We start from the raw sequence: 25,835 nt of genomic DNA, 5'->3' as shown, positions 1-25,835 counted from the left end.
TACCACTTCTGATAAATTCCACTCAATTCAGCAACTCGGGGTAATATGCTAAAGTGCAAAGCTGCCACGAGTTAAATAAGTACACTTTGCTGAATGTTGAAGAGGTTTTATTATATTGTCCATCAAAGGTGTCTGAACATTGAATCACTTTGGGCCTGCTGCAATACTAGAACAAACCTCATAGAATCTAAAACCTCCATAATTACAAGCAACAAAGGACATGCCTAGAAAACGAACGCCTAGTTGAGTGCTTTAAATCACTGCCACTGAACTGGTCCCTGCAGGAGGGACAGAATAAGCGCCTGTTCCCCGAAATATACGATTCAAATTAACCACTAAAAAGCCCTTAGTGTATGTATTTATATAGAAGTATTTTTTAGGATTTCGTTGTTTTTTTGTGGGTTTTTATTTAATTGCCAGATCAATTTTTTTTCCTAAAAAAAAATGTCTTGGCAAACGACAGACCTAAAAAAAAGTGTATCAATGGCCACCAACTGCACCCACCGGCACATATTTAGCACTACCACTGCCCCTTCCGGTAGGTTAATGAAGCCAAAAGTGTCTGAGGGGCCCGACAGTCTAAGACCATGTCTTCCTTTTTTGACTAATCAGTAAAACTGGGCACGCAGTGATGCACAAAATCAGTCGTAAGTTGGGTAGTCACTCTGAATAGCTGGACACGACTCCCACAAGAAAAGGAAACACATGGCTGAGCAGACAAGCCACATACAGACTAGTTTGTGTTACATAACGTATTTTATTTAATATTGAGACATTTATATACCAGTTAGGCATATGTTTGGCAGGAGCAGAACGTTTTGGTAAACGGACACTTTTTTAAAACATGCCTGAGAAACACACTTTATACAAGCACTGTCAAACCCAATAAGTCTGCTTTGAACTAAGAGTCTCCTCAATGTTGATGTGTGAGTGTTTGTGTGAGTGTGTGTGCGTGTGCGTGGGTGTGTACGTGCGTTCGTGTGTGTGCATGTGTGTGCGTGTGTGTGTGTGCATGTGTGTGTCAGTGCATGTGCATGCGTGTGTGTGTGTTTGGCATTGTTGATGGTTAGGTGAATGCAAGAATGAGTCACAGATTGGATGAATGGCTGCCTCACCTGGACCGACCATCACTGCGTCCACTTCACCTTCCAGAAACCCGTCTCCCACCACCGCACTCTACAGATCCCCCGCCGACGCTGGGGAAAAGTCACCAAGGAACGACTAGAAACACACCTCGCACTCAACCCAGCGACCAGCCCCACTGACCCCGAGGAGGGGGCCGCACCCTCAGACTCTGGATGGAGGACTGGGCCAACACCGTAGCACCCATGAAACAACCCACTGACAGAGACACCAGCCAGAGTGCCAGCTGGTTCACCCCGGAGCTCCTAGCCTCCAAGCGCACCTGCCGGAAACTGGAGAACATCTGGCTCAATGACAGAACACTCGCCAACCGCACAGCCCACAAAGACGCCATCCGCAACCATCACCACCTCATCAGGACAACCAAAAAAGCCTCAGTCAAAGACCACCTCGACAACAACGCACACAACAGCAAAGAGCTATTCAACATCGTGAAAGACCTCTCCTCGCCCAGCTCCTGCACCAACGACATTCCGCCATCACAAGCCCTGTGCGACACCCTCGCAGCCTTCTTCCACCGCAAGATCACCGACATCCAGAACAGCTTCACCCCCCGGACGCACCCCACGGACCCCGCCACGACGAACACCCCGAGCCCCACCGACCACGACCCCCTGACCACTTGGACCAACGTGAGCACCAAAGACATAACCAGGACCATGAGCACCATCCACTCACCCCGTCTGACCCGCTCCCCCACCACATCGCCAACAAAGCCGTCAGCATCATCGCACCCCACCTACGTAACAACATCAACCTCTCCTTCGAGACCGCTACCTTCCCGAAGAGCTGGAAACACGCCGAGATCAACGCCCTCCTGAAGAAACCCAAGGCTAACACGAGCGACCTCAAGAACTTCCGGCCCATCTCCCTGCTTCCGTTCCCTGCGAAAGTCATTGAAAAGATCATCAACACCCAGCTCACCCGCTACCTAGAAGACAACAGCATCCTGGACCCCTCCCAGTCAGACTTCCGCAGCAACTACAGCATCGAGACCGCCCTCATCGCCGCCACAGATGACATCAGAATCCTACTCGACAGCGGCGAGACAGCGGCCCTCATCCTCCTGGATATCTCTGCCGCCTTCGACACCGTCTGCCATCACACACTGCGCACACGCCTCTACGATGCAGGGATCCGAGACAAGGCCCTGGACTGGACCACCTCCTTCCTCACCGACAAAAACCAGAGAGTCCGCCTTCCCCCGTTCCACTCCGCATCCACCACTGCCATCCGCGGTGTCCCCCTGGGATCCTCACTCAGCCCGACTCTGTTCAACATCTACATGGCCCCCCTCGCTCGCATCGCCAGACTACACGACCTCAAGATAATCTCCTACGCCAACGACACCCAGCTGATCCTCTCCCTCACCAAAGACCCCCTCACCACCAAATCCAACCTACACCAGGGCATGAAGGGCATTGCCGAATGGATCGAGGCAAGCCGACTCAAACTGAACACGGACAAGATGGAGGTCCTCATCTTCGGGCGCAATCCCTCAGCGTGGGACGACTCCTGGTGGCCAGCATCACTGGGATCCCCCCAGCACCAACCAACCACCCTCGCAACCTAGGGATCATCCTCGACTTCTGATCAACGCAGTCTCCTCCTCCTGCTTCCACACTCTCCGCATGCTCCGCAAGATCTACAGATGGATCCCGATGGACACACGGAAAACCGTCACCCACGCCCTTGTCAGCAGCCGACTCGACTACGGAAACGCCCTCTACGCCGGATCCCCATCCAAACTCATCAACAGACTCCAAAGAATCCAGAACGCATCCGCGCGCCTGATCCTCAACATCCCACGCAGAGACCACATCACCCCGCACCTGAGAGACCTGCACTGGCTCCCCGTCGACAAAAGAATCACATTCAAACTCATGATCCACGCACACAAGGCACTCCACAACACCGGCCCAGCCTACCTCAACGACAGACTCTCCTTCTACGTACCCAACAGGAAACTCCGCTCTGCTCCGCCGACCTATCCCTGGCCGCCGTCCCGCGCATCCGCAGAACCACTTCCGGGGGCAGATCCTTCTCCCACCGCGCCGCCAAGTCCTGGAACGCCCTCCCCCTCCTCCTACGACAGACCGCAGACCTCCCGGCATTCAGAAGACTGCTCAAGACCTGGCTCTTCGACCACTAGCTGCAGCTCCCCCCCCCCCCAGTGCCTTGAGACCCTAGCGGGTAAGCAGTGCGCTTTACAAATTCCCTGATTGATTGACTTTTACTCATAAGCCAGATATTGTGGCTTTGCTAATAATCACCAAGAACGTAACAGCTGGTATTACTGCTTGTTGTTCAGGGTAAATGCTAGTTAATAGTGTGAAGTAGGAGTCAGTATGACTCTTCAACAGCACTTATTTTATATTATTATGGTGTAAATTAGATACAAAACGTGCAGCATAGTATCCCACAGGCTACTTGATATTTCACCTAGGCAGTGGCAGTTGGTAATTCGAGCTGGGGATGGGTGGACTGGTGGGCCATACACGCACATACATGCATTCCGCCATCTACATGCACACTCACACCCATGCATTCACAAGCTTGCCCAAAATCCCCTCACTTCACAAGCACATGCACACACCCATTCACAGCATGCCTGCACAAATGCACATACATTCATACATACACACAAGCACTGAACATTAAAGAAACAAAAGTATCGGCCACCGCAGTGATCTCAAATGGTGGGAGGGAAGTATTTGTGGTTCCTGTAGGATTGGGCTGCCGCCTCCTCTCATCAGTTGACCTTGTTATGAGTCAGCCAATGATAGGAGGCACCAATTTTTCAATTTATTTATTATGTTTTGGCTCTCAAAAGAGGGCCACATAAAAGTGTGCAAACTTCAACACACAGCGAATACATTTCAGAAAAGAAGAAAAAAGCAAACACAAAACATATACCGTTTGAGAAACCTAGGATAAATACAGTACTGACATGTGAACCAAAACTACAAAAAGTCGGAACGTCAAAACATCTCCCGAAACATATTAATAAATAGCTAGGAAACCTTTAAAAAAGTTAAAAATATGAAAGCAGAACATTTCATTGGGAGGACAATAAAGTGCAGAGAGAAAGCCATTCAATGTGACAATGCCCAGACGAAGACAGATAGCTTTTAACCATTTAAAGCGCAATTTACGAAGCGCAGGGCAGATCAATAACACATGCATACAATCCTGAATATTCACTTTACATAAATTGCACAGAGGAGATGAACCATACCATTTAGATAACAATCGATTAAGAGGTATTAAATCGTAGCGTAGAAGAAACCAAAATCTACGTATACCATGCGGTAGGGTCCATAAAACATAGGGTTGAGGTTGTTTCAACTGATAAGAGTCAAGGAGAAGATCTACATTCCTTTTTTCACAAATTGATTTTTTATCAGATAGAAAACATAGGTCCCATGAGGCTGCTTTCAAAACCAACTTTAACTGTAATGGAGAGTACAGGAAAAGAGTAGTTTCATATAAATTTAATAGAGTTACAGCTTTTCTAAAATTACAAACAAGTTGAGAGAACTCATTAAAATTACCCAACAATTCAATTCTGAGGAGAGCTCTCATTGTCCCTACTTCTGCTCTAGCGAGGCAAGCCACCCATCTTACAAGAGCACATAATCCCTGGACCCAACTACTCCTAAGACCAAAGTCGAGCCTACAGGCTGCCAGAGAGCACGCAGTATTTAAGGAAGTAAGAGATCTTAGGAGCTTCCCCTCAATCTTATGGCAAAAGTCCCATTTCTTCACCTCGATAAGTTCAATACCATACAGTATTGTAGCGGGGATTTTGGATCTATACACTTCCAATAAACTCGGAAAGTGCCGTTTCCCCGTTGCATGGTATAGGGAATTTAAACCTTTGCCATGGGCAATAGCTTTGCGTGAACAATGCTCTATATGGAGCTTCTCACTCAAGTTAGCTGTAACAATTTTCCCTAAAAACGTGTAGGACTTTACCACCTCAAGTTTTTGATCCCCAATAGACCAACCATAATCTACAGATCGGCACCTCTTCCTGCCAGCTATACACATGACTTTACTTTTGGTAATGTTAATCTTCATGGCATGGGCTACCGCAAAAGAATGCAGAGCATGAAGCCGATTGGCTAATCCCTTAGGAGTTAAGTCAAGGATGAGGACATCATCGGCATACATCAGGCAAGAAATCGGTGCCCCCCCCACCACCGGGGCAATGCCCTCTCTGGCAGCCAAGGCGGCGGGTAAGTCTGCCGTATATAAGGAGAACAAAAGGGGAGCCAATAAACAGCCTTGTTTAAGGCCATTCGAAGTTAAAATTGTATCAGATAACCCCCTTTCGCCCCCCAACAAGACCCTGCACCAGGTCTCTGTATGTAAAGCCTTCACCAACTCCAACAAATAGCGTGGGAGCCCAAGCGCTACCAATTTTCTCCACAGCGTTCCACGATCAACTTTGTCGAACGCTGTGGAAAAGTCAATAAAGGCGGCATACACAACCCCTCCTCTCACCTGAACATACTTATCTGTAACCACGTGAAGGGCTGTGAGGTTATCTAACGTACCGTGGTTCCTACGGAAACCGGTCTGTTCTATTGGCAAAATATTATTCTCCTCAACCCACTCGGAGAGGGATTTTAGAAGACATTTCGCAAAAACCTTTCCGATAGAGTCGAGGAGAGCAATCAGACGGTAGTTACTAGGACTATCCCTAGTACCCTTCTTAAAAATAGGGACCAAGATACTTCCCCTCCAAGAGGCAGGTACCATTTTAGACAAAAAACAGGCTCTATACAGAGGATACAAGATTTTACTCCACCTTGCAGGATCAGATTTCAAAACCGTCATTGGGAGTTCATCAGGGCCCATTGCCCCTGAGACACGCATGTTTTTTATAGCCATCTCGATTTCTTTTCCAGCGGGATAATTAATAAGACCCACAGGAGTGGCACCGCTGTCAGTATCATTACTAATGATAGCACCGATGGCAATATCCTCAATTAGACTCCCATTCCCTGAATAAAGATCCCGAATATAGGTAGTCCATACCTCTTCCGCTATAGGGATAGGAGATGGGCTTACTCTAGAGCCGCACCCCCTACCGATTATTGCCCAAAATTCTCTGATCCTGCCATGCACAACTGCTTCCCTCAAGCTAATCCATACCTTATCCTCCCGTTCCGTTTTTATTTTTTGCCGGAGTCTACTTCTCTTTCTTTTTAACCTGGAAATTTCTTTTCCGCGTTCCATGACTGTCTAGATATTGTTCACGGACTAATTTGTTTATTTCCATATTCAGGCTACGCAAGATGCTGGGGACCACCACTCCGTTTTTGGGTCGGGGAGTTTTTTTTGCATAAGAAATAATTTTTCGCATAAATTCTGCAAAGTAGACCATTTCATTCCCACGCCACTCATCTAAAACTCCTAGGGTATCGGATAAAAAATCCTGCACCCCATTAATGGCTGAAGGATTCCAAAAGCACCTTCCAGAAGAAGCATGGAAGGCAGCATCACTGCCGGACATAGACCAAGGTGCGATTGTCGAAGGATTTAAAGAAATGGTTACAAACAATATGCTATGATCACTCAGAGAGGTAGCTATGACCTTAAGGTCCTGAATAGAAGGAAACAGACCGTAGTCTGCGATTACATAATCTAGGATAGAGGACCCAAAGGGAGACTTGTGAGTAAATTTTGCAGGCACATCCGACGGAAATCTCCCATTTAATATAAGTCCGTCGACGACCGCTAGTTCATTTAGCAAAATGTTCCCACGTTTATTTGTCACTAATTTATCAGGGAAGAGTGATTGAGGAATAAAATGTGCCTCTTCCTTAGGTTTATTCCTAAAATGTTCCAAACTAACATTGGAGATTTTGCAATTCAAGTCTCCCACAAGCATAATTTCCGGAGGAGATGGGACATTCTTGATTGAGGCAATATATTGAAATACCTGCTTTAATATCACATTAAAACACTCCTCAGGAGGAATATAAACATTCAAAATCACAATAGGGGACTTTATGCCGTTGTTAAACAGATTATCAATGGTTATAGCATGGAAAAATTTGCTAGGATCAATATAATGGGAAAATCTCCATTGCATTTTGTTTGATAGTAGACAAGCAATACCCCCCCTAGCATGACCTTTCTTAGAAGGAACAGCAGGCACTTCCAGGGCATAGTAGTCCTTAGAAACCTTCAACGTATTAATACACCACGTTTCCTGTAAACAGATCACGTCAGCTCCCAGAGAATATAAAAAATCAAATTTCTCTGGGCTACTGTGAATCCCTGCCGCGTTCCAGGAAATGATATTTAATGAGGTGTTAAAGATGTTGAAACAATCAGGGATTATCTTTAGTTTTAGTAGATAAGGCACTTTGCAGCCAGTTCCACCGATTATTGTCCTCTAAAATAGAGGAATTCTGAGTCAGCGGAAGTGGCTTCACTTGGGAGACCAAGCGTTTTCCCTTGGATACCCAAATCCTCAGGTCTCTAAGGGGAGAGGCTGCACCATTTTGCTCCTCTCCTCTGAATACCTCCCCAGAAAACAGGAGGCACTAGTTCCTTATTTGTCACAGAGTGGCATGGGGTCAGTGAAACTTCTAACCCTACCCTACTCTATGACGGCAGTCACTGATAGACAGTCAGCCCTGGGCGCTTCAGGACTTAAAACTGAAGCGCCCCTGTCTGAGTCTATCTATTACGCGCCCCCTTGTCATGAGTCCGACGACCTACAAGTACTTTGCCAGATTGAGGAGGACACACCCACAGGGCTGTGAAACTTTCAGCTCAACAAAGTTCAGCTCAGGCCGCCAGGCAACTCTACATTTAGTGCTGCCTGTCCTGAGCATGAAGAGTGCCTGGCAGGCTGACATTTGCTCACCCTGACAGACATTTTTCACGTCTACCTCTCCCCTTAAGGAAGGGCTGTTACTGCACCTAAGATTCTTTGAAAAGGGTAATTCCTAATGAAACATTCATGCCATAAGATCCAAACGGTGTCCGAGTAATGGCCATTTTAAGATTGGTGACCTTTGACCCCCCCCCAGAGGATCGCGCTTGTGGTGCTATGCCACCCAGTAGAATATTATTATTATTATTATTATTATGAAACTTATAATGCGCTCGGCTTACCCAGGGGCATCCCGGCGCAACAGACCACAGAAACGAAGAAGACTCAGCTAACACTACCGAGGAAACAGATGAGTCTTAAGCAGCTTCCTAAATGGTAGGATCTGGGATTCTGAGCGGATCTTAAGGGGCAGAGAGTTCCAAAGGGAGGCTACCTGCACAGAGAAACGCCTGCCCCCCGACCGGGCTCTTCTTACTCTCGCTGACTGCATAAGATGTTTTTGCTCCGAGCGCAACAGACGCGAGGGTTTGTAGGGACGGGCCATGTTTGCAAGAATGGGAGGGCCTTTACCATGTAAAATTTTATGAGCCGTACAAAGCGCCTTAAATTTCACCCGCTCCTTCACGGGGAGCCAGTGGAGCGCTTTAAGGGCCGGAGCAGCAGACTGCCTTCTAGGAACATCCATAAGGACTCGCGCAGCTGCATTTTGCACCTGTTGGAGGATTTTAAGGGTAGCTTCCGGAGCACCGAGGAATAACGCATTCCCATAATCGAGCCTGGATAGAATTAGGCCACGAATCAACAACTTCCTTGATGGAGCAGGAAGCAAAGGTAACACCTTACGGGCTGATCTCAACAAGCCAAAACAGACCCCTGCGGTCTTCTTGGCATGAGTCCGAAAGGACAGATCGTCATCCAACCATATTCCCAAGGATTTGATCTCCTTCTTGGGGGATGGTGGGTCGCCAAGAGACCGGGGCCAGCAGCTCGCAATGATGGAAGGATTGGAGTTGCCCAGGAGCATCAGCTCGGTCTTACCTCCATTGAGCTTTAAATCAGAGATGGACATCCATCGATAAACATTGGCGAGGCAGTCATGTAATACCTCCGGGTGTGACGCCAATTGCGTGAGGCCCACCACCAGCTGAGTATCATCAGCATAGCTGATGATCTTCACCCCCGAAGGGGCGACCACTCTTTCAAGTGGAGTCATATAAATATTAAATAAGGTAGGGCTCAGCGATGAGCCCTGCGGGACTCCACATTGAAGAGGGATTGGGGCAGATTGCTCTGACCCTTCCCAGACCTGGTAAAAACGATCCGCAAGAAAGGAGCCCAGCCATTTCAAAGCTGTCCCCGAGACACCTGCCTCTGACAGCCATTGGAGGAGCACCTGATGGTTCACGGTGTCGAAAGCAGCACTCAAGTCCAGGAGGATCACTGCCACTGACCCCCCTGTGTCGAGAGTGCTTCTTGCCTCCTCCACTACTGCCAACAAGGCAGTGTCTGTTCCATGGCCGGGGCGGAAACCAGTCTGGGAGTCTCCTAGCAGGTGGTTAGCTTCAAGATGGTACGAGAGCTGATGATTGACGAGCTTCTCAGCAATTTTTGAAAAACCAGGAAGAAGAGAAATTGGCCTAAAGTTGGCCAAATCAGATGGATCCAATCCTGGTTTTTTCAGTATGGCTTTCACCACAGCCTTTTTCCATCTCTGTGGCACTATGCCCTGAGCAAGTGAGAGGTTTATGAGATCAGTCAAAGGAGTTGACAGGATGTTAACCACGGGCTTAAGGTGTTTCATCGGGACTGGATCACTCGGAGAGCCACTCTTCAACTCCAGCAGGACCTTTGTAACCTCCTCTTCCGAGAAGGGGCCAAAGGATATAAGCTCAGTCGGGCAGTTAGTAGAGCCAATGACTGATTCCTGAATGAGAGGGATAGAGGGTAAGGAGGATAATATTTTCTCTATTTTAGAGTAAAAGAATTTCGCCAAATCCTCACATTGTCCTTTAGGGTCATCGTGTAGCACTGGGGGGGTGGGTGCTTTCAGAAGTTCTTTAAAAATTTTAAACGACTCGCCGGAGGAATTACTTGCCCTCGCGATCCTCTCGCTAAAGAAAGCCCTTTTAGCGTCCTTCAGTGCCCTTTTATATTTCCTCAGCTCCTTCCTATAAGAGGCCCGACTTTCCTCGGTCTGCTCTCTCCTCCAGGCACGTTCAAACCTTTTACAGGAAGTTCTGATGCACCTGAGTTCGGGGGTGTACCCCGAATAATTACCCCCGGGGTAGGCCAGATAACGGGGGTTGGTGCAAGGACTATAGGGATTTTTTTTCCTGGGAGGGGTGTGCATGGCGTTTACTCCATTTAGCTCCAAAGCCCTGGGGGTTGGGGTTTATAAGAAGTGGGCCCAGGACCCCATCTCTGGCCCCCTGCCAACAAAGTGAACACTGGGGAAGTGCCATCATGCACCCTCCAGAGAAGCCAGAAGGGGGCCCATCACTGAAAGTAGGGGGAGCGCAGGCACAGCAGGAGAGTCACTCCTTTAAAATTGGCTAAGTCTGATGGAATGCCCTATAACGCCCTACAGGGCTCCTTAGTTTGCAGAATTCTTACCAACTTGTGGTGGCCCCAACAGGAGAATGCATAATCAACAATATTGAAAATGTGTGTGCGGGTTGCAGGAGGGTAGAAGCCCCTTTACCTTCACTTTTAAAAACTTGCACTATGTTGCTGGGGTCCACAAAAATATGATCCCTCCCCCGAATATCCATAACTATTCCAGCATTTCTAGGGCTGGAGGTTTTGATCTACACCTAAGAATGAAGTACTGTCTACATTTAATGTGTTCATAAAGTGGTGCGCTCTAAGAGCTGTTTTTGTGGATCCATTTTATGAAGCCTGAAAGTATATAAAAAGCATAGACACATGTTATGTCTGTTTTAAAATGGTTTATTGATTTAATAAGGTTGACTGTGACTATTGATCAAGATTGATAAGCTTTATTGATAATAACTGCATTTATAGATTGTTATTATTGATTATTGCATTTACACACAAAATAATGGCCTTTTTAACATAAGATTTGCTGTTCATGTATTGTAATGATCCTTGATAGAACCACTAGGCCTGTTTTATTTCAAGTGATGTGCCCCTACATTCAGCGGTGTTAACTGGTATAGGTGGGGAGTATTGTAATTTTGGGGGTCATGATTCTTTAGGGGTGAAATGTGATTTCATACTGTCATCTAGGGAATTATCAATCTTCCTTATGTGTATATTTGTAAATTAATGTGTAGTGTTTAGTAGTGTGTGATAAATGTACTTTTCATTTTTGTAAAGAACAAGCACTGACTGTACAATCACGTTTTGAGTGTTACTCTTGCGCACCAGCGAATGGTGATTACTAGCCCACACCACCTCTTATGAGTAGGCCTTGGACTGCTCTGCTTCTCTAGTCTAACAGAGTCAAGCACTACAATGGGATGCTTGGTTCCCAGTAAGGGGAAATTGTAGACCAATTACTTGTATAGGCTTCAGATCCTGCACAACTAATAACCCAATTTCCTGCACTAACATATTTCCCTTTTCTAACGTATGTCCTGAAATCATTTGTGGCACCATACAACACTGCATTACTAATTTAAGCCAATTTTATTATCTTGGAACAAGAACTGTGTGGTATGCATTGATTGTATCAGGTAGCATGTACCTTTGTGCTGCTCTGCAAACAAACTCACACTGCGTGGAAGTGCCTGAGAATGAGCAACATTTGTTCACTTCGTTGAATCGCGGACAAGTGCTGCAACACAAAAGGTTTAATGTACCATACTGCTTTAGAAACATGTTTATCTTTAGTGATGATAATATGGAGGAAATGTGTAGGCCTTTAAAGCAACTGACAGAATCAATACTAGCCCCGGAACGGTTGTGTCCAGTTCACCTTTAGGAAAAGTCCCAGAACACAAGTACTCTTTGCCAAAAAGCAACAGATGTTGTCAATTGGATAGCAGCTCAAGGACTTAAACACCCCCACAATCTCTGAATCACTAATTCTACTCAGCATGCTTTACATAATAAACAATAGAACAATGTTTCCCATACGCACATTCAAATACAGTTTTTTTTATTGATTGTTAAAATAGTTCTTCATTTACATCATGATCTGACATCAACCAGGACTAGTCTGACTCGGATTTTGAACTTGTAGTAACACCGAATTACTATCGCTAACTGTAGGTGATATTAGTAGTAGCCCTTTGATCCAGCACCTTCGTAACTTCAGCCAGTAGCAGCTTTTTAGGCGACAGCATGTTGAATTCTGAACTAGTAATTTTGGTTTTTATGGTGATGTGGGATAACAAGTCAATCTCAATGCAGGTGTGTCACACTTCTTAAGCTACGCAAATATTTTATTCAACTACTTTCAGGGCAAGAAGCAGTGGTTCAGCAGTCTAATGTTGGTTACATTGGCTGCTAGCAGGGTGTGCTAAAAAAGAGCTTTCTGTTTGTCTGTAGGGAGCCACAAAGGTCTCAGTACTGATCCCTTAGCTGCATAGAAGAGATGTAGGTCTTGGGACCTGGACCTGGTTTTGTAAGATAAGCGTTGTGCTGTCTCAAGTGAAACATTACATGAAAACTACCCTTTGGTGTCCCTAGCTCAGGAAAGCCTCAGAACAATTTGCTGCCAGGAAATGGTGTGACTGCTAAGGATTCAAAGGGTCCTGTTCCTCTAATAGAAACATTAGATATGTGATAGCCACAGAAAGTATTATCTACTAGACTAATGGCAGACGTGTGCGCTGTTTAGACATTGCAGCTGTTGCTGTCTGACGTGTCGCTCTTGTGCTTTCCCCTCCCTCAGGCATTCCATGTGTGTGACTTGAGAGCAGTGGACACACAAGGAGAGGGTCAGTGTAGTAAAACAGCAGGTGACCTCCAGAGGACTATTTCTAGAGGGAAAGGGGTGAATGTAAACATCTGCTAGATAAACAAAGCCAACTGCTTAAAAAGAGTGACCTAAATCTTCTAAGAGTACATGCTGTGAATTATGTGCTATGTGTATTGTGTATTTTATGGCAGCAAGAGGTCTTTCTGTAGTAAGACCTAAACACAATGCTATTCACTCATCGCCCTTGCACATTTATTACTTTGCAGTCATTATGAAATGTTGGATAACAACATCTTTTGATAACAAAGTAAAAATGCCTGTGCACATAAGCTTAAAAAATAATAACCCTTTGTCACGAGTATCTATTACACACTATTTTGCATAGTCCATGCCTTATAAGTTCACCACTTATGATTCAAAATTCTTCTCCTGATTTATTTCCATCCACTCTTTCTGAGAGTACAGTCTAAGGCCTAATTACAAGTTTGGTGGTCCATAGGACCACCGCACCAGTGGTCCGACCGCCGTATTACAACTACTGAGGTCATACCGCATTAGGGTGGCCAGAAGTCAATTTTGGAAGTGCAGGAGCAGGGTGGTGGCATGCTGCCCTTCTCCCACACTGCCAAAGTTGAAATCAGGCCCTAAGTCTGCCAATGTAGTATATTTCATACAGATTCCGTACTCCTGACGTCCTTCCAGTAGCCCAAGATACTGCTTTCTTATGTAGTTTTATTTCTAAGGCATCTGGGGTCAACAAACTCAAAGTCACCCAAATATTACCAAACCACTTCCCTAACAGAAAGCAAAAGTATTGTCAATGCATTTGTTTGGGTTAGTGCTGCTTTGCTAAATTGGTGATTTGAATGCTCTTTTGATATGGAAGGAAATAATCCACTATATATTTTGAACAATATCATATATAATTTATAGCTGCTGTGGATACTGAACATTTTCTATATTTTAAACGTTTTACTGTAGTTCAGATTTTTGTTACCTGTTGAACCAGATTCAGTGTATACTTCTGTTTCAGACTAGGGACCGTATTACAGAAATCTTGCACTGATGCAAAAAACATAAACAAGGTAAATAAAGTTCCATCCTTTTGACTGCTTATGTAATAAGTAAGGAACGGAGCAGATGATATTTGCACAAGCCGAAACATAGCACAAACTGCACATTGTTATTGCTTTTTATATAATTGAATGAAATAAAATGCACATTCTTCACTTTTTAATAAGAAGAATGCAGCGACCTTTAAAGCAAAATATTATTGCTCCATTTTTGATACATCACTAGGAAAACCTTACACTTCTCTATCATTTGGATGGGTTGTTCGTGAAATAGTGTTTAATTAAGGGAATTTCTACAATATATAGAAAACTATTTCTTAGCTAAAGCGTGTATTTTAAATGCTTAGCAATGGTGGCACAATGTATTTGTCTTTAATTTTTGCCCCCGTGCAACATGGAATTGGACAAGCTGTAAAGTAGTGCGTAATGCCGCACCTTGGAGTTTGCACGGCTGTAGAGGTCACCCTCAAAAGGCTTTAGATTGTGAAGAGTTAGTATTAATCCAAAATAAATAGTGGCACTTTAAGCAAGAGAGTGAAATACTTTAGACTGTCGTATTTCCTTGCCACGATTTAGGCAACTCTGCTGCCGCGCCACGCATGAACTTTAAGTACATTATGCATAATCCTATCAGACGCCAGGAAATATCGAAATGTTTCTATGTATGGTACTGTGCGAATATATCGTCTGCACTGTATCCGTGCTGTATGGACTCAATGCAGATACAGTCCCATTGCAGGTGCAAATGAACCTATGCATAAAGTCGGAGATTCAGCATTCCTTTGGTAAACACAATAGACGCATGCCAGTCAAAATCCTTTTGGCGTGCTTCAGCAGCACTTGCTGCTGCATTCCCAAGTTTCACAGTAAATGGGGCCACCTGATCCATCCCTCAGAACAGAAAAAGTATTAATCCTTAAAAACTCACTCTTTGCCAACAGCACATTTCTTAGGAGTTTATATCTCGCCGCCCAAATTCTCAAACTCTCCTTCTTTGGTGTGCAACTTAGCATTTATTTCTCAAGTTATTTCACTATTTATTCTCAGAGATCTGCTTCTGCCAGGAAAGTCTACAGTGCTCTGAAATAAACGAATAATTAAGGTCACAGCCATAGGTATATACAATCCAGCATAAAGTGCATAACCACCTCACCAAAAATGTAATTAGACAGCTTCCTACCTTACCTTCACTGTGTACTACTACTTTGGAAGACACAAACGAATTTTGTTTGGTCGGAATAACCTGCCGAAAATACCACATGAGACAGCCAAGTCTGATTCCTCTTTGTGTTTTTTAATATTATAGGAGGACTCATACAATGCATACCCTGTTCCCTCCTCTATTCCCCCTCAACCCCTCCATCACCCCATCCCATGAACCAGCCTCTGCACACATTTAACACCTTCAAAATGCAAGTGGTAACTGTATGCGGAAAAACCCAAATGGAATTCTGTGTGGATTTACGGCTGGAAAAATAAGCCCTACTGGTAATTTTCCATTCCATGGACGTTTCATTGGTAATTGCACTGCATGGGGGAACTTTTACTACACAATAGCAATACATTTGTTTGCATGTTTGCTGCACAGTAAAATCACCCCTGTACCATGCAACCCGTAATGAGGACCAAAGGGGAAACATCCTTTAACAACAACCTGCCTTTACTCCGCAGTCACTACCCCAATTGCAACGTTACCAAGCGTCCTTTACCATGCAAGTCCTTACATCGACTTGCCTTAGGGTGTACGTTGTGGGACTGGTGTTGGTTTTTAAGACCAACACCTTCCCTACTGAGACACTGACTGGAGTTTGAATAGTGATTTATACAATTCCAAAAGTCCAGCGCCCCCTAAGGCAAGTCATTGTAATGAGTTGCGTGGTAAAGGAACGCATGGTAACATGCAGTTGGGGTAGGGACTGCAGAGTAAAGGCATGCGTGGGGAATGCTTGCGGAGTTCCGTCATACATCTGGACCAAAGTTGGAGTTTGTCCTTTTTACAAAAGGGTGTATGAATATTGCTTTGTCTCTTCTAAGCAATACAGTTCTGAAGGCTATATCTTCTTGGGCACCGAGCAATGATTGTTTTAACAATAATTTTTATGTGTAAGTCTGCTATGTTATTCCTTATGTTTCCTTTACCCTACATTAACATTCCCTCCTTTTTTAAGTCCATATATGTATTCAAAGTGAGTAGTACCTTTTAGTTACGCCACCAAGATTAATGTTTTACTGTGGTGTGTACTAAACTAAAAAGGATTGTTGTTCCATGAATCTACTGAGTTTTGCTACTGTCACTAAACCTCGGATTGGGTCCTTCACAGAAGTAAGATTCTAATTCTTTTTGAACTGAAATATTGTCTAGTTTATCCCCTTCGGGGCAGATGACGTGCTGGGCTCGTCATGGCGCACACCGGTCGTGCGCTGATGACGAGCATGAGCCCCACCCTTGGGGGAAGCACTGGCGCTCCGCCCGAGGGTCTGCGATCTTATTTTAAAGTACTGGGATGGCAGCGGAAGAGTTTCTGCTGCCGCCCCTGCCCCTCCCCATGGGAATCCCTGATGACGTCAGCGCGCACAGCGCGCGCTGACATCATCAGGGATTCCTAGGCGCTCGGGAAGCCATTTGCTTCCTGCGCGCCGAAGGAACAGGTAGGTTTTTCGTGCTTGGGGGGGGTTTGGGGCCGCAAAGAGGCATCAGGGGAGAGGAAAGAGATTTTCCTCTCCCCTGATGTCTCTTTACAGGGCATTTCTGCCTCACGATCGCGCACAGCGTCGCGATCGTGCGGCGGAAATGCCCCCACTAGCACCAGGGATTTTGAATTTAGCTTTTAGGAAGCGACCCCTTGGGCAAGGGTCGCTTCCAGGTGGGCAGACATTTTATTTTTGATTTTCTGCCCCCCTGGGGGCAAATCGGCCCCCAGGGGGGGCAGAAATTCCCCACTGGCACCAGGGATTTTTTTTAGGGCAATGTGTTTGTTTTGGGAAGCGACCCCTTGGGTAAGAGTCGCTTCCAGGTGGCCTTGATTTTGTTGTTGATTTTCTGTCCCCCCTGGGGGCAAATCGGCCCGTTTTTTTGCCGTTTTGACCCCAGGGGGGGGCAGAAAATGCCCACTAGCAACAGGGAATTTAAATTTAGTTTTTAGGAAGCGACCCCTTGGGCAAGGGTCGCTTCCAGGTGGGCTGTGATAATCTTTTTGATTTTCTGCCCCCCCCCCGGGGGCAAATCTGCCCATTTTTTCGGCCGTTTTGCCCCCTGGGGGGGGGGGGGCAGAAATTCCCCACTAGCACCAGGGATTTATTTTGGGGCAATGTATATGTTTTGGAAGCGACCCCTTGGGGAAGGGTCGCTTCCTGGTGGCTAGTAGTTATGTTTATGAATTTCTGCCCCCCCTTGGGGCAAATAGGCCAGTTTTTCTTGATGTTTTGCCTCCTGGGGGGGGGGCAGAAAATTGCCGCTAGCACCAGGGTTATTTTTTTGCATGGTTTGTATTGACCCCTTGTGCAATGGTCACTTCCTGGAGGGGTCTTAATTTTTTATGTATATTTTTGCCCCCCTCCCCCTGGGGCAAATAGGCCCGTTTTTTTGCCCGTTTTGCCCCCGGGGGGCAGAAAATGCCACTAGGCACCAGGGATTGTTTTTTTTTTGTTATGGCGGCTACCCCTTGGGCAAGGTTTGCTTCTTAGAGGGAACTTGTTTTGGGAATGTTTTTCTGCTTCACCCCCACCCCCCCGGGGCGAATTGGCCCTTTTCTCTTCTGTTTTTTGGCCCACTAGGCCCTAGGATTTGAGTTTTGTAGTGTGTCGAAGCGAGCCCTTGGGCAAGGCTTGGTTCCAATGGTGGTTATATTTTTGGTTGTTTTTTACTGGCCGCCTCCCTTGGTGCCAGTTGGTCTTTTTTTGTCCTTACTGCCCCCGTGTGATGGGGGTACTGTTAGGAGCAAAAGACGGACTGGCACCAAAGGGGTCAGGCAGTAAAAAACTTTCAAAAAATTAACCAGTGTTTTGATGGTTTTCCTCACCTAATCCCAATTTGTCTAAGCCCTATTTGATGGCCCATCTGGGCGAATGTAAATTTGGGGGGCAAATTTGTGTGTTGTTTTTTTAATTCTTATATTGTTTGTGAAATGTGGTAGTAATTTTTTTTTCTTCTCTATTTTTGTCTTGTTCCATGCTTTTGCTGTTTGGATTGTTGTAGGTTGCGGGTCTGTTACTGCTGGTTTTGCAGCTTGTGTAGTTGCTTGTGCTTGGTAAGTGAATGTATTTTGTACTACTTTCCCTTGATGATTGTCTTTTTGAAAAAGGTGTACTTATAGCAGTTTGTGTGGCTCTGTGTTATTTTTTTTTTTTTTCAGTATTAGTGCTTGATGTGCACTTTGTTTTCTAATCTGTAAAAAAAAAAAATCTTTCTAGTGGGATATCATTTCTTTTTGCTGTGTCTCAGCAGAGTAGGTGCTGGTGAGTGTAGCTATATTTGGTAAGGTGAAATTGTTTTGGATTGTATTGTTCTTTGTGTGAAAGCCTTACCTTGTTTACTTCTTACTTTGCACAGTGTAGGTTGTTGTTCACTTGTGTGTGCAGTCTTCTTGCTTTGTAAGGATAATGGCTAGTCGCAGGATTACTGCTCAGCAGGTTCTTGGTTTGCTTTTTGAGTCTTCCTCTGACCATGGTTCAGAGACTGACTCCGATTCGGACCCAGAGGTAGGGGCAGAAGATTCAGGCAGTGAGTTTTCTCTTCGCATGGAATCATCGGATGATGAATCTTCTTCTAGTACTGATGAAGTGCCTATGGTAGAGGAGGACATTGATATGCCGGTAGTGGGCCAAGAGGCATCTGTGCTGCTGCCTAGGGCCGCAAGGTTTCCTTTCTTTTTACGTCGGCAAGAGGCATGTGGGCTGCAGCGTGCGCCCAAAAGGCTTCACATTGCTGTGGTGCGCCAAGAGGCATCTGGTGCTGTTAGTCTTCCTGTTGGTGTAGTGCAGCAAGAGGCATCTGGAGCTGTTAGGCTTCTCATTGGTGTAGAGCGGCAAGAGGCATCTGGGCCTGCTTGGTTTCCCGGTGGTGTAGTGCAGCAAGAAGCATCTCAGGTTGCTAGGCTTCCCGTTGGTGTAGTGCAGGAAGAGCCCTCTGGGGATGCTATGTTTTCTGTTGGTGTTGTGCAGCCAAAAGTATTTCTGGCTGTTAGGCTTCCCGTTGGTGAACAGCAGCAAGAGGCTTCTGGGCTGCAGGCTGGGGTGGCTGCTCCCCCCATTGATAGGGATGGCCTCTGGATTCCCCCTGGCATGCTGCAGCTGGCATTGCCAGAGTTCACTGGTGTTCCTGGGTGTAGAGTGAATACTGAGAATTTTCTGCCAATACATTTTTTTCAGTTGTTTTTTGACGATGTGTTTTTGCAAGAGATTGTTGAGCAAACTAATTTGTATGCAGAACAGTTTTTGAGGGACAACAGTGCCAGCCTTAAGCCCCATTCTAGAGCTACCCGGTGGACTCTTACAAATGTTGAAGAGATGAAGAAGTTTTTGGGATTAACTTTTCTGATGGGCTTGCTAAGGAAGCCATCAATGTCTTCATATTGGTCCACTAGTCCCTTGATGGCAACAGCTATATTTCCAGCAGTCATAAGTCGTGATCGGTATATGCTTCTTCTTCGGATGATGCATTTTGTTGATAATGGTTTAGCGTTGCCACGCGATCACCCTGATTGTGACCGTCTGTTTAAAATTCTGCCTGTCCTTGATCACTTTGTTGATCATTTTTCTGAGATCTTTGCCCCTGGTAAAGAAATTGCAGTGGATGAGTCTTTGCTATTGTTCAAGGGCCGCTTGGTTTTTAGGCAATACATTCCTAGTAAGAGGGCACGCTATGGAATCAAACTGTATATGCTGTGTGACAGTGAGAATGGATATGTCTACAATTTCAGGGTGTACACTGGTAAGGAGTCCAGCATTAACCCTCCTGGTTGTCCTTCCACTTTTGGAGTGACTGAGAAAATTGTGTGGGAACTAGGTAGAGGATTATTTAACAAAGGCCACCATTTATATGTAGATAACTTCTACACTGGTGTGCGGTTCTTCAAGGAGTTGGCCAAAGTGGGCACTGTTGCTTGTGGCACAATGCGCTGTAACCGTAAAGTATTCCCAAAGGAATTTGTTTGCAAAAGGCTTGTGCGGGGACAGTCTAGTGCATTGCGATGTGGGGAGCTTCTAGCTGTGAAGTTTTCAGACAAGAGAGATGTGTACATGCTGACTACTATCCACGATGAAAGTACTGTACCTGTGCCTGTTTGGGGTCAGGGTGCTGAAGTCCGCAAACCTGTGTGCATTTTAGCTTACAATAAGTACATGGGTGGTTTTGACAGAGTAGATCAGAGGTTGGAACCTTATGCTGCTCTTCGAAAGGCTTACGTTTGGTATAAGAAGTTGGCTATCCATCTGTTCCACTTGGCATCCTTTAATGCTTTTGTTGTGTACCAGAAGTCTTGTCCTGAGTCGAAGATGCCTTTTGTTAAGTTTCAGGAGTCTATAATAGGCAGCCTTGTACTAGTGGAGCAGGCAAGTGTTCCTAGATTTGGAGTGGTGAAGGATGTGGCTAGATTGAAAGATCGCCACTTTCCTGAATACATTCCTCCCACTTCCGCAAGAGACTTTCCGACTAGAAGATGCAGAGTCTGTTGGCGAAGAGGCGTGCGGAAGGAGTCTCGTATGTACTGCCTTGACTGTCCTTCTAAGCCTGGATTGTGTGTCTCAGCTTGTTTTAAATTGTACCACACGCAAAAGAAGTTTTGGGAGTTTTAATGAGCTGTAAAGTGAATTGCCAGGCCTGTATTCTGTAAAAAATTTTAGTATGTTTCAAGGATTGGCATTAGTGCAATGTGTTTAGTTTTAGAATTTGTGTTAGCTGATTTGTAGGTATTTCCATTTGTTTAGTGTTATTTTGAAAAAAGAATTCTAAATGTGTTTGTGGTGTGTGCAGGCTGGTGCTTGGATGGCGGTGTGTGTGGAATGGCGCTTGGCTGGTGGTGTGCGTGGACTGGTGCCTGGCTGGCAGAGTGCATGGATTGGTGTTTTGCGGGTGGTGTGTGTGGATTTTTGTTTGGATGGCGGAGTGCATGGTTAGGTGCTTGGCTGGCGGTGTGAGTGGATGGTGCTTGGCTGGTGGAGTGCAAGGATTGGTGCTTGGCTGGTGGTGTGCGTGCACTGGTGGTTGGCTGGCGGGCTGCATGGACTGGCGCTTGGCTGGTGGTGTGTGTGGTGTGGTGCTTGGCTGGTGGTGTGTGTGAAGTGGTGCTTGGCTGGTGGTGTGTGTGGAGTGGTGCTTGGCTGGCGGTGTGTGTGGAATAGCGCTTGGCTGGATGGTGTGTGTGGAGTGGTACTTGGCTGTCTGTGCGCGGAGTGGTGCTTGGCTGGCGATGTGTGTGGAGTGGCGCTTGGCTGGTGGTGTGCATGGAGTGGTACTTGGCTGTCTGTGCACAGAGTGGTGCTTGGCTGGCGGTGTGTGTGGAGTGGCGCTTGGCTGGTGGTGTGCGTGGAGTGGTACTTGGCTGTCTGTGCACGGAGTGGTGCTTGGCTGGTGGTGTGTGTGGAGTGGCGCTTGGCTGGATGGTGTGCGTGCAGTGGTACTTGGCTGGCGGTGTGTGTGGAGTGGCGCTTGGCTGGTGGTGTGCGTGGAGTGGTACTTGGCTGTCTGTGCACGGAGTGGTGCTCGGCTGGCGGTATGTGTGGAGTGGCGCTTGGCTGGATGGTGTGTGTGGACTGGTACTTGGCTGTCTGTGCACGGAGTGGTGTTTGGCTGGCGGTGTGTGTGGAGTGGTGCTTGGCTGGTGGTGTGCGTGGAGTGATACTTGGCTGTCTGTGCACGGAGTGGTGCTTGGCTGGCGGTGTGTGTGGAGTGGCGCTTGGCTGGTGGTGTGTGTGGAGTGGTACTTGGCTGTCTGTGCACGGAGTTGTGCTTGGCTGTCGGTGTGCGCTGAGTGGTGTTTGGCTGGCGGTGTGCATGGTCTGGTGCTTGGATGGTGGTGTGGGTGGACTGGCGCTCGGCTCGCGGTGTGTGAGTAGTTACTTTCTGTTGGTCACTACACACACTGATAGTTGAGTGACACTCCACGCAGTCCATCATTTTGTGTAGTTGCAGTGTCAGAAATGTGGGCGTGTGAAAGTGATGGGCCCTTGAATGGCGCTGTTTGCTGGTGTGAGTGTTGAAATGTGATGGGTCCGCGGCTGGCGGTGTGAATGTTTTGTATGTGTCACACGTACGAAAGGTGTATGAATGGCCTGTAAAGAGGTTGGTACCTTGACGTGGCTTTACAGCTCACGAGCTGTGAGTCAGTGGTTCAGTTAATCATACTTTCAATTATACGCAGTGTATTTCATTTATGTGAAATTACTTGCGAATACAATTGTATGTACTGAATCATCACTCACCCTCGTGCCAAATCCAACCAGTATGTGTGTGTGCTTGCGGATTAGATGGCTGTGCAGTAATATTTGTCTTTTTTCTCTTTCTGCAGTAGGGTGTACGTTGCCCCTTATTGTGATTGTTGTAATGTGTTGCTTTTCCTACCCAATAGTGTCAATGGTCTGGTTTGTATCAGGTATGAAAGGTGCGTGAATGGCTTGTAAAACGGTTGGTGCCTTGTCATGGCTTTACAGCTCACGAGTTGCGAGTCACTGGTTCGGTTTTTATGCATTTATTTATTGACAGAGCATTTCATTTTTTTGAAATATCATGTTAATAAAATTTTATGTACTGAACCATCACACGCCCTCGTGCCAAATCCAACCTGTATGTGTGTGTCTTTGAGGAACAGATAGCCGTGCTTGAATGTTTGACTTTTGAGTAACTCTGTTAAGGTGTACATTATAGCTATAAATAACTTACTAAATTTAGATATTATTGTTAAATCATGGTAGTATATGGTCATGTCTTTCTGGTGAATTCTATTGTTGTTTTTATCTACAATCTCCTGCAAACTTGAAATTGTCTGTCACAATTTCCATGCGATATTGTCCCCAGAATCGCACGCTCTCAAATTTAAAACTTAATTCATTCAAAACAATTTGGTTTTGCAAGGGGGTTCCCATGAGTTTTTGGTCCAGGGCCTAAATTAAATTAAATTTAAGGTTTGCAGGGATTTCTGGTTAGGAAAACATTGGGGGATCCACGCATGCCATACCTCACTGGACTCCCCCGGGTGTCTAGTTTTCAGAACTGTTTGGGTTTGGTAGTTTCCAAAGATGGCCACTGAGCCCCGGGCCAAAAACTCAGGTGCCCCCCCCCAAAATCAAGGTAGTTTTGCTATAGGGTATTTTAAATTCACCACCGTACGATTTGGACCTTTTCCTGTTGCAGCCACTATGCCTACCCACGCAAGTGAGGTAGCATTTCTATTGGGAGACCCGGGGGAACGCTGGGTGGGTGGAAATTTGTTGATCCACGCAGATTCCAGAACTTTCCACCACAGAAATGTGAGGAAAATGCGTTTTTTTTGGTAAATTTCTTAACTTTGCAAGGGATTCTGGGTAACAAAACCTGGTGGTAGGCAGTTGAGTCACCCCATCCTGAATTTCCCTGGGTGTCTAGTTTTCAAAAATGTATAGGTTTGCTATGTTTCCCTAGGTGCCGGCAGAGCTAGGGCTCAAAAACTAAAGGTAGTCTCTTTGTCCAAAAAGGGCACGATTTCACTGGGAAATTGAGGTGCGACCACGTTGCGTTTTGTGCTGTTTCCTGTCGCAGGCACTAGGCAGACCCAGGCAAGTGAGGTAGCATTTTTATCAAGAGACCCGGGGGAACGCTGGGTGGGTGGAAATTTGTTGATCCACGCAGATTCCAGAACTTTCTACCACAGAAATGTGAGGAAAATGCGTTTTGTTTGTCAATTTCTTAGCTTTGCAAGGGATTCTGGGTAACAGAACCTGGTGGTAGGCAGTCGAGTTACCCCATCCTGAATTCCCCTGGGTGACTAGTTTACAAAAATGTATAGGTTTGCTAGGATTCCCTAGGTGCCGGCAGAGCTAGAGTTCTAAAACAAAAGGTAGTCTCTTTGTCCAAAAAGGGCACGATTTCACTGGGAAATTGAGGTGCAACCACGTTGCGTTTTGCGCTGTTTCCTGTCGCAGGCACTAGGCAGACCCAGGCAAGTGAGGTAGCATTTTTATCGGGAGACCCGGGGGAACGCTGGGTGTGTGGAAATTTGTTGATCCACGCAGACTCCAGAACTTTCCACCACAGAAATGTGAGGAAAATGCGTTGTTTTGGTAAATTTCTTAGCTTTACAAGGGATTATGGGTAACAGAACCTGGTGGTAGGCAATCGAGTCACCCCATCCTGAATTCCCCTGGGTATCTAGTTTTCAGAAATGTATAGGTTTGCTAGGTTTCCCTAGGTGCCGGCAGAGCTAGGGTTCAAAAACAAAAGGTAGTCTCTTTGCCCAAAAAGGGCACGATTTCAATGCGAAATTGAGGTGCGACCACGTTGCGTTTTGCGCTGTTTCCTGTCGCAGGCACTAGGCAGACCCAGGCAAGTGAGGTAGCATTTTTATCGGGAGACCCGGGGGAACGCTGGGTGGGTGGAAATTTGTTGATCCACGCAGACTCCAGAACTTTCCACCACAGAAATGTGAGGAAAATGCGTTTTTTTTGTCAATTTCTTAGCTTTGCAAGGGATTCTGGGTAACAGAACCTGGTGTTAGGCAGTCGAGTCACCCCATCCTGAATTTCCCTGGGTGTCTAGTTTTCAAAAATGTATAGGTTTGCTAGGTTTCCCTAGGTGCCGGCAGAGCTAGGGTTCAAAAACAAAAAAGGTAGTCTCTTTCCCCAAAAAGGGCACGATTTCACTGCGAAATTGAGGTGCGACCACGTTGCGTTTTGCGCTGTTTCCTGTCGCAGACACTAGGCAGACCCAGGCAAGTGAGGTACCCTTTTTTTCAGGAGATCCGGGGGAACGCTGGTTGGGTGGAAATGTGTTGATCCACACAGATTCCAGAACTTTCTACGACAGAAATGTGAGGAAAATACATTTTCTTGTCACTTTCTTAGATTTGCAAGGGATTCTGGGTAACAGAACCTGGTGGTAGGCAGTCGAGTCACCCCATCCTGAATTCCCCTGGGTGTCTAGTTTTCAAATATGTATAGGTTTGCTAGGTTTCCCTAGGTCCCAGCAGAGCTAGGGTTCAAAAACAAAAGGTAGTCTCTTTGTCTAAAAAGGGCACGATTTCACTGGGAAATTGAGGTGCGACCACGTTGCGTTTTGCGCTGTTTCCTGTCGCAGGCACTAGGCAGACCCAGGCAAGTGAGGTAGCATTTTTATCGAGAGACCCGGGGAAACGCTGGGTGGGTGGAAATTTGTTGATCCACGCAGATTCCAGAACTTTCCACCACAGAAATGTGAGGAAAATGCGTTTTGTATGTCAATTTCTTAGCTTTGCAAGGGATTCTGTGTAACAGAACCTGGTGGTAGGCAGTCGAGTCACCCCATCCTGAATCCCCCTGGGTGTCTAGTTTTCAAAAATGTATAGGTTTGCTATGTTTCCCTAGGTGCCGGCAGAGCTAGGGCTCAAAAACAAAAGGTAGTCTCTTTGTCCAAAAAGGGCACGATTTCACTGCGAAATTTAGGTGCGACCACGTTGCGTTTTGCGCTGTTTCCTGTCGCAGGCACTAGGCAGACCCAGGCAAGTGAGGTACCATTTTTTTCAGGAGACCCTAGGGAACGATGGGTGGGTGCAAATGTGTTGATCCACGCAGATTCCAGAACTTTCCACCACAGAAATGTGAGGAAAATGCGTTTTTTTGGTCAATTTCTTAGCTTTGCAAGGGAATCTGGGTAACAGAACCTGGTGGTAGGCAGTCGAGTCACCGCATCCTGAATTCCCATGAGTGT

This window comes from Lissotriton helveticus, chromosome 2_2, assembly GCF_964261635.1.
Source record: "Lissotriton helveticus chromosome 2_2, aLisHel1.1, whole genome shotgun sequence".
NCBI classification, from domain to species: Eukaryota; Metazoa; Chordata; class Amphibia; order Caudata; family Salamandridae; genus Lissotriton; species Lissotriton helveticus.
The sequence above is the reverse complement of the archived record's forward strand: the minus strand, read 5'-3'. Positions refer to the sequence as shown.